The sequence below is a fragment of the Danio rerio genome, chromosome 4, assembly GCF_052040795.2.
Source record: "Danio rerio strain M-AB ecotype USA chromosome 4, GRCz13ab, whole genome shotgun sequence".
NCBI classification, from domain to species: domain Eukaryota; kingdom Metazoa; phylum Chordata; class Actinopteri; order Cypriniformes; family Danionidae; genus Danio; species Danio rerio.
In genome coordinates, this window is record NC_141024.2 from 41,712,501 (window position 1) to 41,725,560 (window position 13,060).

A 13,060-nucleotide genomic window follows, 5' to 3' on the forward strand; every position below is an offset into this window, starting at 1 on the left:
TGGGGCTGACCAGGTCGTTTGGAGCAGGCTCCGATTTCTATTTATACCTTTCTCAGTCAGGTAACTTCCTTTTCAGTAGTATGAGCGTCTGCACTGTGTGGCATATTTGCCGACGTATAACAGAGACTGAAACATTGCTCACACTTGTCTGAGGTGGTCATTTTGACTGCAATCTTGTTTTAGGTTGGCACTTTGTTTTTGAATATTGTATGCTTTTCGAATGCGTATCTGTGCTGCAGTAGAACGCCTTAGCCTCACAGCAAACATTTTGGTTTACAAGCTGTCACTGCTGTCTTCCCAGGAGAGTGGCTGTACTGGTTTCTTCTGGAAGTCCTGAGGGATGTACGGGACCAAGACATGAGAGCGGTTGGGGCAGCCTTTGAACCCAGGAGAGCACCCCACAGGCTCTGTGCTGGCGGCCCCAGAAACTCGATTCACTCCAGAGTAGAACCGAACAACTCCGGCAGGGGCAAACCGCGACCGCACTGCACTGAGAGCAACGCAAAAAAGTCCTGAACGAGCCAGCCAGGAGTCGAACCTAGATTCTTCTGATCCGTAGTCAGACGCGTTATCCATTGCGCCACTGGCCCAGTCCGCAGCAGCAGTGCTCATTAGCATGGTCGTTGGAAAGAGGACACGGCTCGGTGAACATGGAGTTCCTAAAACGCATGCTGTGCTTTGTTGTCATGGCAAGTTGTGGTGTCGATAGGATGCTCTTACACCGAGCATGTGACAGTCCCTCCCAAGAAGAACTGTGATCCAGGCTCTGAGACTTTCTCTTCTCCAGGAGGAGGTTGCAAACGTTAGTTATTTTTGTCAGAGCAGCTGCAGCACACCTGGGTGGAGGCCCACAGCTAGACTTGAGGCCAACCTTTATGCAGACCTTCCCTGGTGGTCTAGTGGTTAGGATTCGGCGCTCTCACCGCCGCGGCCCGGGTTCGATTCCTGGTCAGGGAACTTCCTTTTCACCTCCATGCTGAACTTTGAGGAGTGGTTAACTCACTTAGCGAAGGCAAGAAAGCGGCTCTGAGCGCAAAAGATGTCCTTCGAGCCGGAGTCGAACCAGCGACCTAAGAATTGCCATCATCCCACCTACAGTTCTCCGCTCTACCAACTGAGCTATCGAAGGCTTATGGGGCAGTTCCACAACCACATCCTATAACGTAGCTGCAGTCCGACCGCTGGCCAAAAAGGACAGAAGCAAAAGCACTCAAGCCTTCCCATACCGGGAGTCGAACCCGGGCCGCCTGGGTGAAAACCAGGAATCCTAACCGCTAGACCATATGGGAACTGCCACTCTTGCAACCCAGTCTTGGCAGAAACTCCAGTTCATTCTGATCGCTGGCACGTCCCTGCTCCGCTTGCACAAGTGCCACTCATACACTTACGCACTCTCTCATACACAGTTTCTTGGTTTCCGTAAACCGAGAATCTTCTGATCCGTAGTCATAAGCGCTAACCTTTGTGCCACCGTCACTCTGTTCAGCACCTTGTTAGCACTTTGCTTGAAGCAAGGACAAGGCTCTGTCAACCCGGAGTTCCTTCACCACACATTCTGCTTTGTTTTTATGGCAAGAGGTTGTGTGGATGGGATGCTCTTACAGGATTCCTGACAGTCCCTCCATAGAAGACCTGAGATCCAGGGTCGGAGACTCTCTCCTCTCCAAGAGTAGGTTAAAAGCAATGGTTTCTTTTGTGTCTGTGTGTCAGAGCCCTTAGGTGTTGCTGCAGCTCAGAGACCTACAAGTGGAGGAGATTACACTGCAAGTCGGCTGGATGACCTCTAAGTGGTAGGCACTTATACCGCACGTAGGCTGGGTTTGCGATTGATGTAGCTGTAGTAGACATTCATAAAAATAAAAAAATATATAAACTGCTTACTCTGAGGTTGTGTTTAGGGTTGGGGTAGGAGTAAAATTGAATAAAACACAGCAGGTTACCGTGTGGTTGGGCCTAGGGCTGGGGTAGGTGTGATTTTAATAAACTGCGATAGGTTGTATTCTGTGCCATGTACGAGACATTGAATCAATGAAACCCACATGGAGGTTTGTTACTGTGAGGTTGGGTTAAGAGTTGGGGTAGGTTGGGAGGTTGATAAAACACAGCAGGAAACTGTGAGGTTGGTTTAAGGATTGGGGTAGGTTTGACATTCAAACATAACTGGTTGGACGCAGTGTCTTGTACCAGACATTAAATGAATGAAAACTCCAGGAGGTTTTTACAGCCCACTTGGGGCTGACCAGGTCGTTTGGAGCAGGCTCCGATTTCTATTTATACCTTTCTCAGTCAGGTAACTTCCTTTTCAGTAGTATGAGCGTCTGCACTGTGTGGCATATTTGCCGACGTATAACAGAGACTGAAACATTGCTCACACTTGTCTGAGGTGGTCATTTTGACTGCAATCTTGTTTTAGGTTGGCACTTTGTTTTTGAATATTGTATGCTTTTCGAATGCGTATCTGTGCTGCAGTAGAACGCCTTAGCCTCACAGCAAACATTTTGGTTTACAAGCTGTCACTGCTGTCTTCCCAGGAGAGTGGCTGTACTGGTTTCTTCTGGAAGTCCTGAGGGATGTACGGGACCAAGACATGAGAGCGGTTGGGGCAGCCTTTGAACCCAGGAGAGCACCCCACAGGCTCTGTGCTGGCGGCCCCAGAGACTCGATTCACTCCAGAGTAGAACCGAACAACTCCGGCAGGGGCAAACCGCGACCGCACTGCACTGAGAGCAACGCAAAAAAATCCTGAACGAGCCAGCCAGGAGTCGAACCTAGAATCTTCTGATCCGTAGTCAGACACGTTATCCATTGCGCCACTGGCCCAGTCCGTGTCAGCTGTGCTCATTAGCATGGTCCTTGGAAAGAGGACAAGGCTCGGTGGACATGGAGTTCCTTCAACGCATGCTGTGCTTTGTTGTCATGGCAAGTTGTGGTGCCGATAGGATGCTCTTACACCGAGCATGTGACAGTCCCTCCCAAGAAGAACTGTGATCCAGGCTCTGAGACTTTCTCTTCTCCAGGAGGAGGTTGCAAACGTTAGAGTTATTTTTGTCAGAGCAGCTGCAGCACACCTGGGTGGAGGCCCACAGCTAGACTTGAGGCCAACCTTCACGCAGACCTTCCCTGGTGGTCTAGTGGTTAGGAATCGGCGCTCTCACCGCCGCGGCCCGGGTTCGATTCCCGGTCAGGGAACTTCCTTTTCACCTCCATGCTGAACTTTGAGGAGTGGTTAACTCACTTGGCGAAGGCAAGAAAGCGGCTTTGAGCGCAAAAGATATCCTTCGAGCCGGAGTCGAACCAGCGACCTAAGGATTGCCATCATCCCACCTACAGTCCTCCGCTCTACCAACTGAGCTTTCGAAGGCTTATGGGGCAGTTCCACAACCACATCCTATAAGGTAGCTGCAGTCCGACCGCTGGCCAAAAAGGACAGAAGCAAAAGCACTCAAGCCTTCCCATACCGGGAGTCGAACCCAGGCAGCCTGGATGAAAACCAGGAATCCTAACCGCTAGACCATATGGGAACTGCCACTCTTGAAACCCAGTCTTGGCACAAACTCCAGTTCATTCTGATCGCTGGCACGTCCCTGCTCCGCTTGCACAAGTGCCACTCATACACTTACGCACTCTCTCATACACAGTTTCTTGGTTTCCGTAACTGAGAATCTTCTGATCCGTAGTCATAAGCGCTAACCTTTGTGCCACCGTCACTCTGTTCAGCACCTTGTTAGCACATTGCTTGAAGCAAGGACAAGGCTCTGTCAACCCGGAGTTCCTTCACCACACATTCTGCTTTGTTTTTATGGCAAGAGGTTGTGTGGATGGGATGCTCTTACAGGATTCCTGACAGTCCCTCCATAGAAGACCTGAGATCCAGGGTCGGAGACTCTCTCCTCTTCAAGAGTAGGTTAAAAGCAATGGTTTCTTTTGTGTCTGTGTGTCAGAGCCCTTAGGTGTTGCTGCAGCTCAGAGACCTACAAGTGGAGGAGATTACACTGCAAGTCGGCTGGATGACCTCTAAGTGGTAAGCACTTATACCGCACGTAGGCTGGGTTTGCGATTGATGTAGCTGTAGTAGACATTCATAAAAATAAAAAAATATATAAACTGCTTACTCTGAGGTTGTGTTTAGGGTTGGGGTAGGAGTAAAATTGAATAAAACACAGCAGGTTACCGTGTGGTTGGGCCTAGGGCTGGGGTAGGTGTGATTTTAATAAACTGCGATAGGTTGTATTCTGTGCCATGTACGAGACATTGAATCAATGAAACCCACATGGAGGTTTGTTACTGTGAGGTTGGGTTAAGAGTTGGGGTAGGTTGGGAGGTTGATAAAACACAGCAGGAAACTGTGAGGTTGGTTTAAGGATTGGGGTAGGTTTGACATTCAAACATTACTGGTTGGACGCAGTGTCTTGTACCAGACATTAAATGAATAAAAACTCCAGGAGGTTTTTACAGCCCACTTGGGGCTGACCAGGTCGTTTGGAGCAGGCTCCGATTTCTATTTATACCTTTCTCAGTCAGGTAACTTCCTTTTCAGTAGTATGAGCGTCTGCACTGTGTGGCATATTTGCCGACGTATAACAGAGACTGAAACATTGCTCACACTTGTCTGAGGTGGTCATTTTGACTGCAATCTTGTTTTAGGTTGGCACTTTGTTTTTGAATATTGTATGCTTTTCGAATGCGTATCTGTGCTGCAGTAGAACGCCTTAGCCTCACAGCAAACATTTTGGTTTACAAGCTGTCACTGCTGTCTTCCCAGGAGAGTGGCTGTACTGGTTTCTTCTGGAAGTCCTGAGGGATGTACGGGACCAAGACATGAGAGCGGTTGGGGCAGACTTTGAACCCAGGGGAGCACCCCACAGGCTCTGTGCTGGCAGCCCCAGAAACTTGATCCACTCCAAAGTAGAACCAAACAACTCTGGCAGGGGCAAACTGCAACTGCAGTGCACTGACTGAGAGCAATGCAATAAATCCTGATCGAGCCAGCCAAAAGTCGAATCTAGAATCTTCTGATCAGTCAGACACGTTATCCATTGCGCCACTGGCACACACTGTTCAAGGAGTGCTCATTAGCATGCTGTTTGAAAAGAGGACATGGACCGGTAAACATGGAGTTCCTTCAACGCATGCTGTGCTTTGTTGTCATGGCAAGTTGTGGTGTCGATAGGATGCTTTTACACAGAGCATGTGACAGTCCCTCCATAGAAGAACTGTGAACCAGGCTCTGAGACTTTCTCTTCTCCAGGAGGAGGTTGCAAACGTTAGAGTTATTTTTGTCAGAGCAGCTGCAGCACACCTGGGTGGAGGCCCACAGCTAGGCTAGAGGGCAACCTTTAGCCAGGCCTTCACTGGTGGTCTTGTGGTTAGGACTTAGTGCTCTTACCGCTGTGGCCTGGGTTCAATTCCTTGTCAGGGAGCTTCCTTTTCACCTCCATGGTAAACTTCGAGCAGTGTTGCCGATGATCTCTTCACGAAAGCAGCTCTGAATGCAAAAGATGTCCTTCGAGCCGCACTGTAAGACGTAATAAGACACACTCTGGCACAGACATCCAGTCTGCACGCTGGAATACACGCTATTATCTCATGGTTGAGACGCAGCTTCAAAAATTTGTTTCAAACCGGAAGTACAAATTTGCTTGAAATAACGCAAAAACAATCAATTTACACTTTTTAGTGAAATATTTGTGTCCTAATAGTGTTTTTAGCAGTGTGGGACACATATATGACTGTCAACAGCTCAAAAAATGTGTTTTGGAGTTTCGTGACCCTTTAAGGTACAAATGGTAGAGAAAATACACACATGAAAATCTTACTTTGTTTTTCTTCTAAGTATATTTTTATATGTTTTGTTGTTTTGTCTCAAATTATTTTATGTAGGACACAAATGCCTCAAATGCAGCTGTAACATCATTGGAATAAATTATATTTTAACATATTCAAATGGAAAAGCTAACATATTAAAAAGGAATAATTATTTACAAGGTTACTTTTATATCTGCATTTTTATAAACTAAAGCAGTTTTGTCCCAAACCTTTGAAAAATAGTCCATGTTGTCTTTATATTTTTAGATGCTTCATTTATTACTGATTTTTCTTTATGCTTTCAAAATATGTAACTATGCATTTGAAGTGATATTGTGCTATTTTGCTACATAGTAGAAGTGAACTAGTTTTGTTTTGTGTTAAAGCCACAATGGCCCTGCATAAAAGTGCTTTACTGGGACCTTATAGGCACATTTTGTGCCTGGACTCAACTTAGTATTAGTGGGACCTAACTTGTTAATTACTAAATGCCCACAGAGCATGCTCACAGGACATACTTCTGACCCAGATAGTATACCTATACTTCGCCCATTGTGGCTATATACACTAAACTTTGTGTGGACTTGCTATGGGCCCTCAGTGAACTTCTGTTTCGAGTGGGCCAGCCCACAGTTTGGTCTAGCGACATTGTATATGTTTTTGGTATAGACATGTTAGTTTGGGAATTTGTGCACTAAAACTGTACACTCAAGTACATGAAGGTGAGCTTAAGCAAACTGCATTAAACATTCAAAACTATTGTATAATAGGCTGAGAGAGACATTAGAAAAGCATATCTTAATTAAGATATAAATTGGATCCAATTAAAATATTGTAGAAATTATCCTAAAGGATTTTCCTGTATTGTACTATAAAATAATCCTATAGGAATGGTTGCAAAATATGATGAAAATTCTAAAATAACTCCTTCAAAGAAGTCTGATAGGATGCTTCTTTTGTGTCTGTATAATTGTAAAAGTTAGACTGATTTAGAAAAGAAATCCACTACGTTCATTAACTGAAAACACAGCTGAAGGTGCTACAATTAACACATAAACACCCTAGACAGCACAGCACAGCACCACTGCTTTTTTTCTGTGACAGACATAGATCTCGTCTAGGATTTAAACCCAGGACCTTTTGCACCCTAAGTGAGAATCATACCCCAAGACCAATAAGCCATGTAGAAGTGCTTGGCAGTGCCAGAAAAAAATTCTGTGAAACCGGTCCAATCTACTTTTTTGTTGATGTTGTTTTTGTTACGCAACTCCCTGGATGCATATTACAGTTCACAGGCAGTAAGAATCGGCCCAGTGGCCTAATGTTTAAGGCACCAGCCTTCGAAGCTGGGGATTGTGGGTTCAAGTCCCACCTGGGTTGTCTTTGATGCAGTTTTTTGAAGTTGGCTGTGCAGCACAATCCAGTGTGACCTTCAAAAAGCTAGGTTCATACTCTTAGGTCAAAAAGACATTATAATGGAAAACTCTTCAGAGAAGCTGATTTGTCATTAGTTGCACACACCAGATCGTCTGAATGCAATAGGGATCCTAAAGTGCTGTTCTCTGAGTTACAAGAACTTCCTGAGTCATACAACAAGTATAGCAAATGCTAGTATTGGCCCAGTGGCCTAATGGATAAGGCATCACCCTTCAAAGCTGGGGAATGTGGGTTCAAGTTGTGTTTGTTGGGTTACTTTTAAGTTGTGTGAAAAAATCCTGACTTGTCTACTCAAAGCTTAGGTGTAATGATCAGAGGACAATAGTTAGCTTCAAATTCTCAGACTTGCTGCACACTTCAATTAAGATTCATCCGATCTTGCTTGAATTATCCAATCACGTTACAAACATACAAGGTTTAGCTAAGCTCTGGTTATGGAGATCTTGACTTCAAGTACCCGGTGGCTTTCAACTAATAGTCTCATGTTAGGTGGATGATGATGAAATGCAAACTAGAAAATAGCTGCAGAAAGGTTGTGATTTCATGTTAATGAGAGTGGCCTTGACTGGAATTTGAAACTCAAGACCAGTCACACCATACGCAAGAACCATACCCCAGGACCAATTAAACACAAATATGGATGATTGCACAAAGAAAATTTTTGTCCATTAGTTGCACATATCTTATTTGACGGAATGCAAACTGGCATCGAGATCCTAAAGTGCAGTTTTCCATGCATTGGCATCTTGTTGAAAGCTCCTTGGCTCTCTCCGCTGGTGTGCTGGCCTTCATGCACAGCCTGGTCAGGTGTACAGAGAGTGGTCTGTGGCTTCTGGCACTCCAGGCACTAGACAACGTTGCTATCAACTGACCTGTAAAAACACACATTCACCATTCATGATGTCATGAACAAGAACATTTTTAAACCAGGCACACAATTTTCTACATGAATTCAATAACCAAAAACATGAAGACAAAATAAACTAAATATTGATATATATATATTTTTTTTTTTTTGGTTCGCACATGTACTTGCTGAATTACCTCAAGGAATAAATTGGAATATTTCAAGATTAATTAATTAAATAAATTAAAACCACATTATTTCATTTACCAGAAACAAAAATATAATGTTACACTGAATTCATTATTTTTTGTGTTCCACCCAAAGATTCGGTGTGGCTTTTTCTGGCCACCACTAAGAAATTTTTCTCAGGGCACCACTGCTTTTTGGGTTGCTGAATAACACTTATAATATATCCTGAGAGTGTATAGGTTAACTTTAATTAAAAAATTATTCTGGATGAACAAGCTCTGAAAAAAAAATCATATTCATTTTTCAAAAAAAGGAAATTTTTTTTATGTCTCTGTCATGATGACTGTACATAATATTTTACTAGTTATTTTGCAAGATTCCAGCATTCAGCTTAAAGTGCAATTTTAAGGATTAAGCAGGTTAACTAGGAAAGTTACTGGATAACTTTGTTTTGTGAACAATAAAATATATTCTTAAGGAGGCTAATATTATTGAACTTAAAATAGTTTAATTGCTTTTATTTAAGCCAAACTAAAATAAAAGAATACTATAAAAACTGACTTTTACAAGAAATATTTTTTTAATTCAATTCAATTCAGCTTTATTTGTATAGCGCTTTTACAATGTAGATTGTGTCAAAGCAGCTTCACATAAATGGTCATAGTAACTGGAACAGTGTGGTTCAGGTTTTAGTGTTTAAGTTCAGTTCAGTTCAGTTTAGCTCAGTTCAGTGTGATTTAATCATTACTGAGAGTTCAAACACTGAAGAGTCAATTCATCGATGCGTAGCTCTACCAATCCTGAACCATGCGAGGCAGTGGCGACAGCGGAGAGGGAAAAAAACTTCACCTGAGGGGAGTGAAGAAAAAAAACCTTAAGAGAACCAGACTCAGTTGGGCACGGCCATTTTAATTTCTCCGCTGGCCAAAAGTCTTGTGCAGAGCTTCATTCGCCGTGGTTTAGGCTGGAAGATGGCCTCAGCGAAGACTCGTCTGTCCCTGGAGCGTCGCTGGAATCAGACTCATGTTCTCCACTCTCCACGACCATCAGTGCAGCAGCAGCTCAGGATATGGCCTGGTCCCGGATATGGAATCCGGGAAATTTATAAGAATTACTGTGAAGATTCCTTTGTTCTTTACAGGAGGAATTTTGACTTGACAGCTGTGTATCTGTATAGATAAACACACACACACACTCACACACTATTTCCCTAATTTGCAGAAGATAACACACACACACACACTCTTTCCCTAATTTGCAGAAGATAACCAGTTGTTTGAACTGATTATGTGATGCTTGGATACTTATGTGGTTATGCGATTCAGATCTTGACCGAGAGGGGGAAATATTTGAATTAAACGTAATGCTTCTTGTCAGCGGTACTTATAACGGAAAAAACGACATTAACGTTTGTTGATTGCAGACGGTGGTGGAAATAGACCTGGTCCTATTGAATTCGCGTTTTTTAGATAAATATTGTGTAGATAAAGTTAGTTATTTCGGTTTTAGGTTAAAGTATACTGTGTAGTGTTTATATTGTTCATGTATTGTTAGTATTTTTAGTTTTAGTGTACAGTTTGATGGGTTAAGGTTTGTAGTTTACTTAGTGTAGGTTGCATATATAACGTTAAGATTTTCGCTGATCAAGTGTTCGTCTAATAATCATTAAGTTAACTATTTACTAGTGTTTGAGTAGTTTGCATCGTTGTTTTGTAGTTTAACTAAAGTTTTAGCGTCTACATCACTGTCTCCGCGACTGGACACTGGTGAGTAAAACTTCAATTGGTTCATAGCCGATGTGCGTAAAAAAAAACATAAAATCTAATTCAATTAGACTAAAACAACGTTTAACTTACCTTTATTAGAGATTATCTATCTTCCAGTGATGTGACTGCTAGTTGTTTCAGGCACGTATTCAAGGCGGATCCCATTTAGGGATTTCCCCATTTTATTCGTCTGAACAGATCATTGGGATTTTAAAACAGAGCTGATCAAGTATACTTGATTGCCGTGTTCAGAAATTCCAATCACGCACTAGCACTAGGAAGATAGTGAGAAACCTCTGTTCTTTGCTTCATTACAGATTTTTATTGTGAGTATTGATTATATTTTAAGTTAGGTTAGGCAATATAAAAGGGGCTAGCTTTTATAGTGAGAATACAAAGTCCAAAAGTAGACTAGTTATCAAATAGGCAAATTAGACAGACTTCACATAATTAATCAGATAATAATTTAATGTGGCAGCTAAATTAGTCAAAGTCTTTGAACAATTTCTTATCTACACTGTAAAAACATTATTGTTCTTGCTGCTTTTAGTTAAGGCAACATAAAATGTTAAGCTGTACTAGTTGGCAACTTGTATTTTTGAATTGACAAGACATTTAATGCAGACTGAGCAATACATTTATGGAACGTTTTGACAAAAAAATAAAAATAAATATATATATATATTTCTTTTTTTGTACAAAAAAAGCAAAAAAAATTTTTTTGTATATAATATGTAATTATAGTAAATAAAAATGTCAAATAGAAAAATATGTTATTATATTAATGTTAATGCACTAAATTAATGCAGGCTCGATGAGCATAAGAATCTTCTTTCGAAAATTTTATCATGGTAATGTGACCAGACTGGTGCTCTACATTAACATTTATTTAAAATGTTATTTAAAAAAACATTTTATGTAATTTTTTGTGCTTTAATTCTTGTAGAAACATAGAAAAATTTAGAGGTGTGAGTTCAGTTACCAAATGGAGGCGTGTCCAGAATATACTTCATGATCTCCAAACTACACAAACACTTGACATCAACAACCAAATGGCTGGTCTCAATGAATATCTTCTGGCAAATTCTGAAACAGGACAAGATGAAGAAATGAACTGTGATAACATCTCAAATTTCAAACAACACAAACACCAACACTGACCTTGAAAGAGACATTGATGATGTCACTGATGATGATGATGATGACAGATTTACAGACTACCTCAGCAATTTCAGTGAGGAAGAAGATTTAGATTTTAGTGACACACAAGACAGAGGCTCCTTTGATGACTTGCCAGATGAGCTGCGTCAGTGGGTTGTAGAGTGTGGTGTGACACAAAATGCCGCCGACAGCCTACTTAAAATTCTAAACAAACACATCACCTTACTTCCTAAATGTGTGAGAACTTTGATGAAAATTTCACACACACGTAAAGTCAAAAAAATGGATGGTGGGGATTATGTCCATTTTGGAATATTGGAACAATTGCTGCAAAACAGAGATGGCCTGATGTCACAAACTGACAAAATTAAGATGCAGGTCAATATAGATGGACTGCCATTATTCAAAAGCTCACAGAAGCAAATTTGGCCAATTTTAGGAAAAATTTATTTTGAAAGGGACCCGTTTGTCATTGGTGTCTTCTGTGGAAACAGCAAACCTCGCAATCCTAACCAATATCTCCCAAGATTTTGCAGAGGAGATTTCCGCACTAGGGCAAGGTTTCACTGTGTCTGAAAGGCTGTTTCATCTTTCCCTGGACTGCTTTATCTGTAATGCTCCTGCACGATCATTCATAAAACAAACAAAGGGGCATGGAGGTTATAGTGGTTGCGATCGTTGCACGCAGGAAGGATCTTATATGGGACGGAAAATTATATTCCCAGAAACACATGCCCCACTCAAGACAGATGAGTCATTTACAGAAATGCATGATGACAACCACCACAGAGGTCACTCTATACTCAATACATTAAGTTTGGGAATGGTCACACAATTCATGCTGGATTATATGCATGATGTTTGCCTCGGTGTGACAAGGAAGATGATCAATTTTTGGACCAAGGGCAACCTAAAAAACAGACAGAGCTCCCATATAATAAGTAACATCTCAGAGAGTCTTGTAGGAATGTCAAAATACATACCCTCTGAATTTGCACGAAAGCCACAATCACTCTCTGAACTGGATCGCTGGAAAGCTACTGAGTTTAGGCAGTTTCTTCTGTACACTGGTCCAGTAGTACTGAAGGATATTCTTCCAAAACCACTTTACAACAACTTCCAATCACTGTCGGTTAGTATCTATCTGATGCTTTCCCCAACCACCTGTGCTCATTACTGTGACTATGCTGATAACCTGGTTAGGTACTTCCTTGAACAGTTCAAACAACACCTTAGCAACTGCCTAACAACACCTTAGCAACTGCCTAGCAACACCTTAGCAGCCACCTAGAAACACCTTAGCAACCGTCTATCAACACCTTAGCAACCACCATAGTAACTGCCTAGCAACACCTTAGCAACCGCTAAGGTGTTGCTAGACGGTTGCTAAGGTGTTCCAACGTGGTCGCTAAGGTGTTGCTAGACGGTTGCTAAGGTGTTCCAACGTGGTCGCTAAGGTGTTGCTAGGTGGTTGTTAAGGCATCGCTACGCTTTCTCAAAAGAAAATATTTTTTTTTTACCCAAACATGTAAAAAGTAATTGCAAAGATGGCAAAAGCATCTTGCTATATTAAAGTTATTGCAAGACAGAGAGGAGGGTTTTGAAAAGAAAGGAGGAGGATTTAAAGCGGGGATAGCAGAGGTAGAGGGGCGGGGCGGGGTATGTAGCTGTTGGATCTTGGGGTTTGTAGTTTTTTGTCAGAGGAGGGGATTAAGAAAGGAGAGGAAGTGGTCGTGTGCAGATTTGAACAGCAGACCATGCAGGAAAGATTACAGCATCCTAAAAAAACTTTATCTTCCCTGCAACTCCACACATTCAATACAATTTCGCAATCCAGCTGGGATCATACACCATT

The 13,060-nt window shown here is 42.2% G+C and overlaps 2 protein-coding genes and 8 non-coding genes across 10 annotated transcripts in view; 4 read left to right on the forward strand and 6 right to left on the reverse strand.

Moving 5' to 3' along the window:
- The window catches only part of LOC148680782 (NACHT, LRR and PYD domains-containing protein 3-like), a 463,735-nt gene that overhangs the window by 140,994 nt on the left and 309,681 nt on the right, over nucleotides 1-13,060 (reverse strand). The window lies entirely within an intron of this gene.
- LOC148680790 (uncharacterized) overlaps nucleotides 1-13,060 on the forward strand; it is a 796,717-nt gene that overhangs the window by 85,781 nt on the left and 697,876 nt on the right. The window lies entirely within an intron of this gene.
- trnar-acg (transfer RNA arginine (anticodon ACG)) lies at nucleotides 518-590 on the reverse strand. Its single transcript has one exon. It is a non-coding gene; the product is annotated as a tRNA-Arg (tRNA).
- Nucleotides 886-957, forward strand: trnae-cuc (transfer RNA glutamic acid (anticodon CUC)). Its single transcript has one exon. It is a non-coding gene; the product is annotated as a tRNA-Glu (tRNA).
- trnay-gua (transfer RNA tyrosine (anticodon GUA)) lies at nucleotides 1,043-1,129 on the reverse strand. The gene is given in 2 exon segments: nucleotides 1,043-1,078; nucleotides 1,093-1,129. It is a non-coding gene; the product is annotated as a tRNA-Tyr (tRNA).
- Nucleotides 1,218-1,289, reverse strand: trnae-uuc (transfer RNA glutamic acid (anticodon UUC)). The gene has a single exon. It is a non-coding gene; the product is annotated as a tRNA-Glu (tRNA).
- trnar-acg (transfer RNA arginine (anticodon ACG)) lies at nucleotides 2,748-2,820 on the reverse strand. The gene has a single exon. It is a non-coding gene; the product is annotated as a tRNA-Arg (tRNA).
- On the forward strand, nucleotides 3,118-3,189 carry trnae-cuc (transfer RNA glutamic acid (anticodon CUC)). Its single transcript has one exon. It is a non-coding gene; the product is annotated as a tRNA-Glu (tRNA).
- trnae-uuc (transfer RNA glutamic acid (anticodon UUC)) lies at nucleotides 3,450-3,521 on the reverse strand. Its single transcript has one exon. It is a non-coding gene; the product is annotated as a tRNA-Glu (tRNA).
- Nucleotides 7,113-7,185, forward strand: trnar-ucg (transfer RNA arginine (anticodon UCG)). The gene has a single exon. It is a non-coding gene; the product is annotated as a tRNA-Arg (tRNA).